This window comes from Anser cygnoides, chromosome 4 (assembly GCF_040182565.1).
Source record: "Anser cygnoides isolate HZ-2024a breed goose chromosome 4, Taihu_goose_T2T_genome, whole genome shotgun sequence".
NCBI lineage: Eukaryota > Metazoa > Chordata > Aves > Anseriformes > Anatidae > Anser > Anser cygnoides.
Window position 1 is genome coordinate 15,114,157 of NC_089876.1, and position 11,064 is coordinate 15,125,220.

An 11,064-nucleotide genomic window follows, 5' to 3' on the forward strand; every position below is an offset into this window, starting at 1 on the left:
AGAAAGCAACATGATTGAGATGTTAGAAATTCTGATTTTACTATTCAAACATTTTCATTTAGTTAGCAGAAAGATCTGGATCCAAATTTTACTGGCAGCCAGTACACTTGTAATTGGGTTAAAAATAAACAGGGAATTGGTTTGAGAAAAATAAGAACAGAGTCATTTACTCACGTCTCTGTACATTTTGTGCTGTAATACGTTCAGATTTGAAGGCTTATTTATTTGTTTATTTTAAGGAGGCTTTTGATAAAACTCCGATGTTAGGTAATACCTGTACTGTTCTAGTGTAGATAAAGTGGGAAATGGAGTTTAAAATTCCCTTACTGCAGTACGTCTTTGGAAAGCAAGAAGTCAGGCAGCACCAAAAATAAGATTTTGAATACTACCTTAACTTAGAGGTCCTGTTGTTACAGATACACTCATATAAATACTCTCCACAATTCAATTGATTTCCCTGTTGAATATAGATCTTAATAAATCATGTACGTTGCTGTAGTCCATCAAGTGAGATACACGATGGGGCCAATTTAATGTTCTCATAGGAGCACTGGGTGGAATCTTGGCCCCACTGCAGTCAATGGGAGTTGTGCCACTGGCTTCAGCAGGTCCAGATTTTTCACGTCAGTTTTGAATGTGCGTGACTGGTGTGCTTGATTTTCAAACTTAATGTTTGGTTTTGCACTTACATTGGAAAAGAACATTTTAAATCCTATCAGGAAGGAAGCCAATGCGTGTTCTTAAACCTTTGGTATTATTTCCTTTGGAAGAACTAGACAGAGAATAATATATATTTTTTCTTTATCTGATGGCAATACACTGTGCTGAAATGAAAGGCATTTCAACCTGAATTCAATTTTATGTTTTCATATGTGTATTTGTGAGTGTGTGCATACTACTGGTGTTATTTCTGATTGACTTAAAATACAGTTAAATGTACCCATATTTATGGGTATTATTATGTGTGACAGGCATGATAGGATACTTCTTTGTAAATATTTGCCCATTAGAAATTGAAGGCTGGAAAGAAAATCTCTCACTTCTTCAGTTCCTATTTGGTGTCTGGAAATTCACAGCAGATTGCCCCAGTTCTCCTCTCATTTGCACCATTCTGACTTTGTTAGTTCAGATCATAGTAAAGCCTGATTATCCAGCTATGAAAGCATGATCAGGACCAGCATTTTGGCAGCTAGTTCTGACTGTGAAAACAAGAACTCAGTGCAAAGGAGCAGTTTGTGGCTCTGATAAAAACTGTGGGATTTATTTTTTTTTTATTTTTTATTTATTTTTTGCTTCACTGGAATCAGGATGTCATCAAAATGTGCTGAGGTTCTTCCATAGTAAGCTCGGTATGCTTTCTTGTAACCAGTGATTGATGGAGTATCACAGAGAAACAGAAAATGAAAAAAGACATCTCTTGCCAGTTATAGAGCAATCTGATGTACTTAGTGTTTGCAACTTTTGCAAAAGTGGGTTTTGTTTGTGTGATTTTTCACTGCTACTGCAACTTCTGTGAGGGAAAAGTGGTGAAATCTGTGCCCAGCGTGCCATAGGCAAAGACCTGATCTGACAAAATAGAAGAGCAGATTTAATTTCCATTTTGTGTGAGAGACATTTAGCATCTTTGCTAAGCTGTAATATGGCACTGTGCTGAAATCCATAAATGCATAACTTTCCTAAACTGCAAATTTATTTATACTGAATTTGCTAGGTTTCCATAAAATTGCTGTAGAAGCTTTGTGGCACTGGAACTCTACATAAATGCAATTTGCAGGTTTGTCACTTTTTCAGCTATATTTTCCATCCTTCTCATCTTTGTGTTATGGAGAGATACTGACTTTATGGAATCACTGCAGAAAGTTATAAATGATGTATGAAATGAGAAATCCCTGCTCAGAGCACAGAGCTTAATCTATGCTATTTGCTGTGAAAGTCAGCTCAACTGCAAGCAGAAAAGCTCACCCAATCCAGAAGCTACAGACTAAGGAAACCAAAGCCCACTCTAAGTATTTTTTCTCCGCTTTGTACCTGGCATAAGCCAGGGCATGGTGTTGTAGGGGAGGGCAGGCACGCGCAGCTCGGTGCCCAGCAGAGGTGGGTGGGGGTTTGAGTGAGAAACTTCTGTGCCTGCACTTCAATGAGAAGGGGGGGATACTTCAGTGCTGCAGTCAGCTTAATTCCTCCCACGCATGTCCATCCTGCTCAAGCCAGGCACTTTTGCAGTTGCCTGCAGTGGGAGTGGGGCTGTGCTTTGTGGTGTAAGTCCGTTCCGGCATCTTGCTGCGGCAGAGCTTTACCCAAGTGGGGGAAAACCTGATCTTGGCTGAAAGTCACTGCATAGCCACTGCTGAAACAACTATATATACATGTTTATGTGCATATATATACATATACACACACTATACTTTAGTGTAAAAGCCCCCAGGATCCAGCCCCTTGGGAAAGTAGGTGCTGGAAGATCAAAAAATGTAAATTTGAAAAGATTCAGTGATCTCCCTCTCCTCAGACAGATTTTTTCAAGCTATATTTTCAGTCTGGTGTCAGGGAGGTTTCTGCTAGTGAGCTGTGTCCTTCCACAGGAGAAGCTGCCTATTGCTCCTGCTGGGCTGTCGGTGGCTGCAGAGCCCTCCTTGCAGGCGCTGTGCAGCACGGTGCAGCCCCAGCTCCTGCAGAATGAAGTGTTTAAATGTGTGCAGAGGGTCAGCTCAGAAGGACCAGAATTTATTTACAGGACGGTTGGCCTGCAGTCTAGCACACAGAGCTACTGCTTGTATCCTCCGTAAAATAGATGACTTGGCACTTGGTGAGTGCTACGGGTATTGCTAAAGAGGTGTTTCTTGGCTCATCCATCTCTTGCAAGGTGCAGAGTAGCTGTGGCAGCTATATAAAGAGTTTGGGGAAAAATAGAGACACATGAGTAATGGAGTAGTAAAACCCAGTTCAGCTCCTTGGCACTTGCAAACTCACAGCCAAGTCCTGCAGCCTTAACTTAGGGAAAAAAACATCTAGAGAAATCAAAGGGAGCTTTATCTTGGAGAGACTCTCAACTGGTCTGCCTGCTTTTGCCAGGGGTAGGTGTTGAGCAGTGAAGTTCCCTGTTCTTGGTTACATGGGTCGTGACTCAGGGCAAGTATCTCCTCTTAGCACTGTAACTTGTACAAAATTAATCAGAAGCTTAAACAATTCTAACAGCTAGAAAAATCTGCCATGTTATTAGGAACAGCTTCTAAAATGCTGAAAAAAAATATAATCAACCACTAAAGAACATCTTGGGGAACTGAAGGGGTTTATAAATAATCATTAGAATAAACTGCTCCCTGCCGTGAGGCACATCTCTTATTATGTCTGCTGTGTCCCTTCCAGCTTTCTCAGTGCATCATCAAGCATGGATTAAGGTCAAATAAATTTAGGATGAGTGAACACAACAATCTTGACTAAGTTTCCAGAAATGTGAAGGACATGATCGTGTTAGGAAGCAAGTGCAATGTTTTTAATTTCACTAAAATACTTGGATTTCAGCACTGCTTCAGTAGGCAGTATCTCAGAATAAAGGTATTGACAACATCAATCTGTCAATAAATACACACATATTAAATTTAGGATAATTTGTATACTTATGCAAATATAATGAGGATTAATCACTGTAGAAGCCAATATGCTTCCTTCCTATTTTTAACGTACTTTACTCTTCATACAACGTTCACGTTTAAAATTGCATCAGTTGCACCAGGACTGAGGATACACCAGATTCAAGCAAGTATTGTGGTTCATGTTCTTATTCTTGACTTTTCTCCTAAAACAAGTTAGACTCCTAGACCAACCTTGTTTGTTTGTTTCCAGTATGATGTGGTTCATGCATCATTTACAGCTGTGAAGTTAGTGCCTCCTCCAGCTTTTAGCTTAAACAGGTCTTCCTTCTTCTTTATGCTTAGACATATTTTCCCAAAGCAGCCACTCTGCAGTCACTGCTTTGCCAAGGCCAGGCTTTTTATACTCTTATTGTAGAAAGGTCTCTCTGTTCCCCAGGCAGAGTGTGGTGGAGGCAGAGGAGAACACCAATAGGCACCAGAGCTCCAACAGCACCAGAGCTGAAGGAGGGGGGGCAGAGGGTTGGAGCTGTATCCATCATAGTCCCATGTCTCTGCACTGAAATGGGATAAAAGAACCTGATAGCCACATGGAGAGGAGAAGGGTGGCCCAACCTGAAGGATGAAACATTCAGAAGACGTAAAAGAGTTGGGTGCAAAGCGTGCTGGTGGGAGCATCTGCAAAGCTAGGCAGGGAGAAAATGAAGTGTTAGTGAGGGAAAGAGAAGTGAATGTGAGCAGAGCAAGGTGCCAGCTGCAAGCAGGAAAAAAAATAAAATCATTGCAGTAACTGCAGTAAGGAAGAATGCAATTTCCCCAAAGAGCAAGCCTTCAAACAGCTCCCTGGGCTTCCTTAGCATGGGCAGAGGGACACTTCTGATGGCGGCAAGCTCTCGTGCTGAGATGAAATCAGAGGCTCCCCCAAGGAAGCCGGTTATTACTTGCAGCCTGTCTCTGTTCTACAGTGGTGTGCTGAATGCATTCTCCATTCTGTGCTGTTTTTCAGACTTGCTTCTGAGCTTTATCTACCAGGCTTTTGTTGACCTCCTACATGTTTGCCTTATGCTCTGGTTTCTCAACTAATCTTATTTATTGATGTAGCAGGGTGGTGTTTTTTGTTTTGTTTTGTTTTGTATTTTTTTTTTTGAGAATAGAGTCTGTATGTTTTTGTAGCCCAGCACACCAATCTTACATTTTATAATGGGTACCGCACTGAACAGTTGTTAGCTGTAGGTGCTGTTGTCAGTTTGGCAAGTTGCAATAATTTTTTCTTCATTTTCCTTCTAGTAGCCAGAGTGATTAAAGCGCGCAGGTAAAATCTATCCCATGTTATGGGTAAAGACCAATAATGTTTCCAGTGTTTGTTCAGATTTTTTTTTTTTTTTAACATTAGACAATTCTGCTTTATCATTTCAAGCACAGGAAGGGAACTGATTTCAACAAAAGCAGAAAAGGATTTATAGCATGTTCCTCATATAAATAAAGCCATATAATGTAAGACGTGGCATGTTGCATTGTTCTGTTCCTTTCATAATCTATGATGCCATATGGGCCTAAAAAAATACGACTATTATATGGATTTCTGCAGGGTAATTGGCATTGACACACATATATTGATCGAATAAATGAAATAACATGCACAGTTCTGACAATCTTTGCAGATTTGTAAGATTATAGCAGAGATGATTCTATGTCAGCAAAAAACTCTATAGGAATTTCTAATGAAGCCAAAACCAGTTCATTAATATACATATGTTTGAAATTGCAGCCCTAACAATTGAGTTCTCTGCTCTGAACACTATAATACATATTGTCGTGAGCTGTATGCCCTCAGATCATTTCTGTGAATTACAAGAAAATTATGGACTGGAGAACATTTTATTATTGTGCTTTTTATCCAGAAATACAGCCTTTCAGTGATGAAAATTGAAAACACTGAAAATTAAAATGTAAATGCATTTATCAAAAGAAGAGGATAAAATGGAATCCTGAACTTTAACTGCTTTTACATTTTACTTCTTCAAAAAACGATTTTGATATTTACATCTCAAAAGCACAAGTAGTCAGACTGCAATATCCATTGGGATCCTTACTAATAAGTGACTGGCTGTTTCTTGCTGGGGGTCTGAAGATTTGTTTTAGTAAATCAGCATTGAAAACTCTGAGTATGTGTTTGTATGTGTGTTTGTATGTATTCTGAGAGACAAAGAAAATAATTATATGTTTATTTTGTACTTTTTTTCTCCTTTCTGTTAAATGTACTCTTTGTGTTTTTTTACAGGTTAGTACCATACTAGATAGGATGCAAGTTACTCCTTTCTCTGTGGAGTGGAAAGAAAAGACAGAGAAACAGTGATACACTCTAGAAGCTTCTTTACAATGAAATTTAGCAGTTAATAAACTGAGTAAAATGCATAATTTAAGTTTCACTGCTGCTGGTCTTTTTTTTTACCCTTGGCTTCAGAAAAAAAATATATATTGCTTTTTCGTTGGCATCATGCCTTGACTGATGAGATGTTAGCAGCCCCTAAGAAGGAGAAAATCCATATGCCGAAGACAACTGTGGGCTCATTTTCCTACAGAGGAAGAGTGTTGGATGAAGCATAGGAACAGGTAGGCAGTGCAGCAAACTGAGACAACATGCACCTCTGGTGCTGCTGAGTAATATAAGGAAATAAGAGGTTGATTGTATTATCTGAATGGAGACTATGCTTATTTGTGCAGTCGTTACTGTATACACAGTCAGAATAGTTGACTCCCTGTAGCTAAAATCCATCCAAATCCTCTACAAGCGAGACAGGTAGAGAATAGATAAATCATTTGTATAGTATTTCCACTGCTCTTGTAATCCTTTTCTCTTTCTTTTCCTTAACATTGGAAACATATTTTGTCTGGTGTACATTTTCTGAACTCCATGCTGGGTAACAGTGCCAGACCCCCTAGATTTAAGTGACAAGCCCCTCCTCTCAGGCTGACATGACCACAGGGTGCTGAAGCTCCTTCCCCTTTTTAAACACAGAAGAGCAGCCAGCTGTTGTTCTCACATCCCTTCCCTTTCTTGACCTGCACACATCCATAGTGGCTCTTGCATAGGGGGATGCCACTGTGGCCGGATGCCACAAGCCTGCAAGGTGTGCTGTCCTGCTTCTCCCAGCCCTACACCCAGCACCTTCTGTCCCAGAAGGGCAGAAGAAGCATGTCCCCCGTTTACAACCTTGGAGTGATACCTCCATGTGCTGAGAGGGAAAATGCTCAAGTGGCCAGATTTTATATGGATGGAAACATTTCTATCAGCCTTGTAACAGCTGCAGTGAAGAAGGATGAGCGCTACTCATGGCTGACCCTCCCAGTGCTCCATGGTGAGAGGAGGGAGGCAGCCTCAAATGGGCAATGGTGCTGCACCAAGTGAATTCATCTATGTTTTTGTAGTTTTCTCCTCAGAGTGTCCTTAATTAAGCTTTTAACACAGGCCCATTAATTTCAGATGCTTCTGTCTTTTCTGTGCTTAGCTTGGAAGAATTCAAATTGAGCATCCAAAATAGAGCTTTGGCATGACCATTTCTGTTTTAGTTTCACCTGTTGTAGCTGGAAAATAATTTTTGCCTGTTCATAATATTGTTAAATAACTTTCATTCTAAGGTGATAAGCATTTAGAAACTCACACAGTATTATAAATAACAAAATTGCTATCACAGAGATATTGCCACCAAGCAAAAGTTATTGCCATTTAGGATCTCAGATACTGAAATGTTTGAGAATCTTCTGGGTTCATGTTTCAAAGAAAATAGCTTGTCAAGTAAAGAGATCTTTAAATGAATATCTATTTATGCTAAAAATGTTCATAGCATTTTTTTTTCAGAATAAAAGAAAATCTGGTTTCATTATCTTTCCTTAAAATAAGCTACTCAAACTTGTACTTGTTCTTTTTCTTTCTTCCTTTTTTCCTTTTTATTTTTTTTCCTTTTATCAAAAAAGCTGTTATTGTTAGTTCTATTTCTGTATCTGATATTTCTTTTTACTTTGAAAGGAAAATGACTTCAATGCTTCAGATGCTTCAGACACTGGAATATCTTGGGCTATCAAAACAGAGCACAACAGTCATGATCAGAAACATTTTGCTTTAGCATGTAAGCAATTATTTCTATAAAATCATTGATATTCTTCGGATATAACAGGCATGTTTGGCAAATTTATTTACATCTTTCCAATGTTTTATGCATTTTTTGTTCCAGTTTCATCTTTGTTATTTCTGTTCCTGTCTTTCTTGAATTCATGATTAATGTTTCTTTAGGCAACAAAACAATACATTCCAGATCAAGAGTTATGTAAAGTCATAGCTTTTTTTTTTTTTTTTTTAAGAAATAAAATGAGTCAATAAAATATTAGTATTCATATCAAGTTTCCTCTCCATGAAAGACATCTTGTAGTCAAAAGTTAGACAGACTAAAATGGCAACTGCCCAAACAGGAAAGAAACATGGTACAAGCAATAGGTGGTTTTGGAAAATTCCAGCCACTACCTGGGTCTGGGTACAATTGATAAAGAGGACAAAAGAACTAATGGTATGGATTTAATGGATCAAATTTCTCTTCTGCATTTCATCTCTTCATTAATGGACCATGAAAAGTGAAGACAAGAGAATTGGACCAAAGAGCTGCCAGAGACTAAACCAAGTATTACCTCTTGAAAGATTGTATCCTTGATGCTTTAAATTAAAACTTTATTGCCATTGTAAAATGTCTGTGACTTACCCAGGGAAAATAAAATATATGATTTTCAGAGAGTGATCATTACTTTTTCAGCTAAAGAAGAAGTGTACTTTCCTCTTAAGAATGGTGCGAAATGGAGTCCTCAACTGGCTTTCCTCAGGTGAGGTTCCTGGCCAAAGACCTTTTCCATCCACATCTGTTTCATTATTTCTTTTTCAAGGAATGGAGCAAATTTTGAGTCACACCCTCAGTTCCTAATTTAAGTAAATATTTTTATTTTTTTATTTTTTTTATTATTTTTATTATTTTATATTATTTTATTTTTTTATTTTAGTAAATAAAAATAGAGCCATATTTCAGAGGAGTAAATAATTATTTTTCAACTCGTCTGGGACAAAGGCTGTACTCTTCCTCCTGGGTATAGCATAGGGATGACATAGGAGAAAAATGCCATACCTCAGCTGGTCTGCATATCCCTGTTCCACACCTGAAAGGCAAAGATGTTGAGACCCAGATACCAACATGAGCCACAGAGGTTTTGGTCGGTGGTTTTCGAGCTGCAGTGAGCGAAGAGTGGCTCAGCAAATGGGGAAGACTCAAGCAGGTATCTGTGGAGGGAATCAATTGCCTGTTCAAGAGCCACATATTCCTTATGTGAAACGTGGTGGTATTTAAATGAAGATGCAGGGTTTTGAAGCTCCGTATTGTGACCCAGGACTATTCAGGCCCAGTTTCAAAGTATTGGTATAAGGAAGAAACATCTGAGTCATTTCTGGGCACAGTGGTGTAGCTTAGTTCCAAAGAACAGCTTCATGCTGGATAGAATTGCCTTCATGGGCACTAACCTGCAAGACCTCCTGTTTCTGAATAGCAGAAATGCTCAGCAGAGAAATATTCTGTAATATCCAAGCAGCTTGAGAAACAACCACTTCTCTGTCACTAGCAGGGAATGTAGCATTTGTAACTCTTCTTCTTGAGAATTAAGAGGGCTGCTTTCCAGGACACTGTTTGAGGATATCATAATTAAAAAAAAAAAAAAAAAAGTGATTAAAATAGACAAAATTGAAGTGCGTATACTAAAAACTGTAATTTTGAAGTTACTTTCTTAGTTTACTTTCTAAGTTTATTTTGAAGTTGTTTTTATTTCTCCACAACTGCCTGATATTATATGTTATGCTCTTTTACAGTGAAAGCTGGATTACTTGTGAAGAATCTTAGAGACTCCATCCAGCCTCCTACCCTGCTGGAGATACTCAAACCCAGACCTCACCTCTCCCTGAGATGAGAGGCCCAGCCACTAGGATGCTGGCTACAGGAGACGGAGTGGCGTGTGAGGGGGCAGAGAGCATGTCTCTCTGACTGAAGCTGTTCCACCATGCAGAAAACCTTCAAAATTCAAGATCAAAGAGGGACCAAGAGGAGGTATGACTGCATCATCCAGCAGTTTGCAGTCACCTGACAGACGGAAATCTGTGTACCCTTCCTGCTCCAACATGTATCTACAAGCTTCTATATGCATAAAGCACTAAATGAAATAGTAATAATAAAAATATCTGACCCTATGTTCTTTCTTTCCCCTTTTTGTTTAATTGGATTGTCTGTCAGTGCTCCATGTAGGAGGATCTCTTATCAGAAGTATGAAGCTTTTCTGACTGAATGGAAAGATGAAAACATGCTCAGTAAGCTGCTGTATTTGTTTCATGAGCTAAGCTACAAGTTGACCTGATGATCCCAGAAAACAAAGAGCTGCTTATAAAATGTCTTAATTGTGGAGAGAGTATTAAATCAAAACCAGTTGTTGTTGGTGGTGATAGCTTCCATGGATCTCTGCTACAGTCCACAGAGAAAGTATAGGCACTCTGAGAGATTACGTGGTAGTCTACACACAGCACAGACCTCAGAAAAAAATCAGAAAGATGATAATTGTCCTTTCTTCCACCTCTGTCTTCTCCTGTTCTGCGCAGGCATCCTTGCATATATATCTGAGAAATACAGGTCTCAGTGCCTTCCTGGATCTTTGTAAATATTTTATTCAGCCTCTGCTCCATTTCCTAAATTTGAGCCTTCTGTACTTTACTAATGCACCAAAAAGGACTGTTGTGGTTTAACCCGGCCAGCAGCTAAACACCACACAGCCGTTCGCTCACCCTCCCCCCTCCCTCTCTGGGATGGGGGAGAGAAACGGGAAAGTGAAGCTGGTGAGTTGAGATAGACAGTTTATTAAGACAGGAAAATAATAATAATAATAATAATAATAATAATGTGTAAGAAACAAGTGATGCACAATGCAATCGCTCACCACCCGCTGACCGATGCCCAGCCTATCCCCGAGCAGCCGGCCCCCACCCCGGCCAGCCACCCCTATATATTGTTTAGCATGACGTCAGATGGTATGGAATACCCCTTTGGCCAATTTGGGTCAGCTGTCCTGGGTCTGTCCCCTCCCAGCTCTTGCTGCACCCCTAGCCTGCCCGCTGGCAGGACAGAGCGAGAAGCTGAAAAGTCCTTGGCTTGGTGTAAATGTGCATTTACAGCTGGACAATTCCCAATACTGAGAAGCAGTACACAGAGCTTTCCATGAGGTTACAAAACAAATCTGAAACTTAACAAGCCATTGTTTATTTCATTATATGCATCTTCAGAGAGCCAAGAGCAACCTACGCAGTGCCACTGTTCTGTGGATTAATTCATGGCTGATGAAAACATATTGTTCTTAAAAGCAAAAGCTTTATTGTTCAAATGTCCTGTCCTGAGTCTGGCTGCCCTGT

The 11,064-nt window shown here is 39.5% G+C and overlaps 1 long non-coding RNA gene across 1 annotated transcript; it reads left to right on the plus strand.

Annotated features, from left to right (window-relative positions):
• The first annotated feature begins 4,994 nt into the window (after nt 1-4,994).
• On the plus strand, nt 4,995-10,642 carry LOC106033669 (uncharacterized). The gene is made up of 4 exons (XR_001205471.3): nt 4,995-6,200; nt 7,615-7,714; nt 8,390-8,456; nt 9,484-10,642. It is a non-coding gene; the product is annotated as an uncharacterized lncRNA (long non-coding RNA).
• The last annotated feature ends 422 nt before the right edge of the window (nt 10,643-11,064 follow it).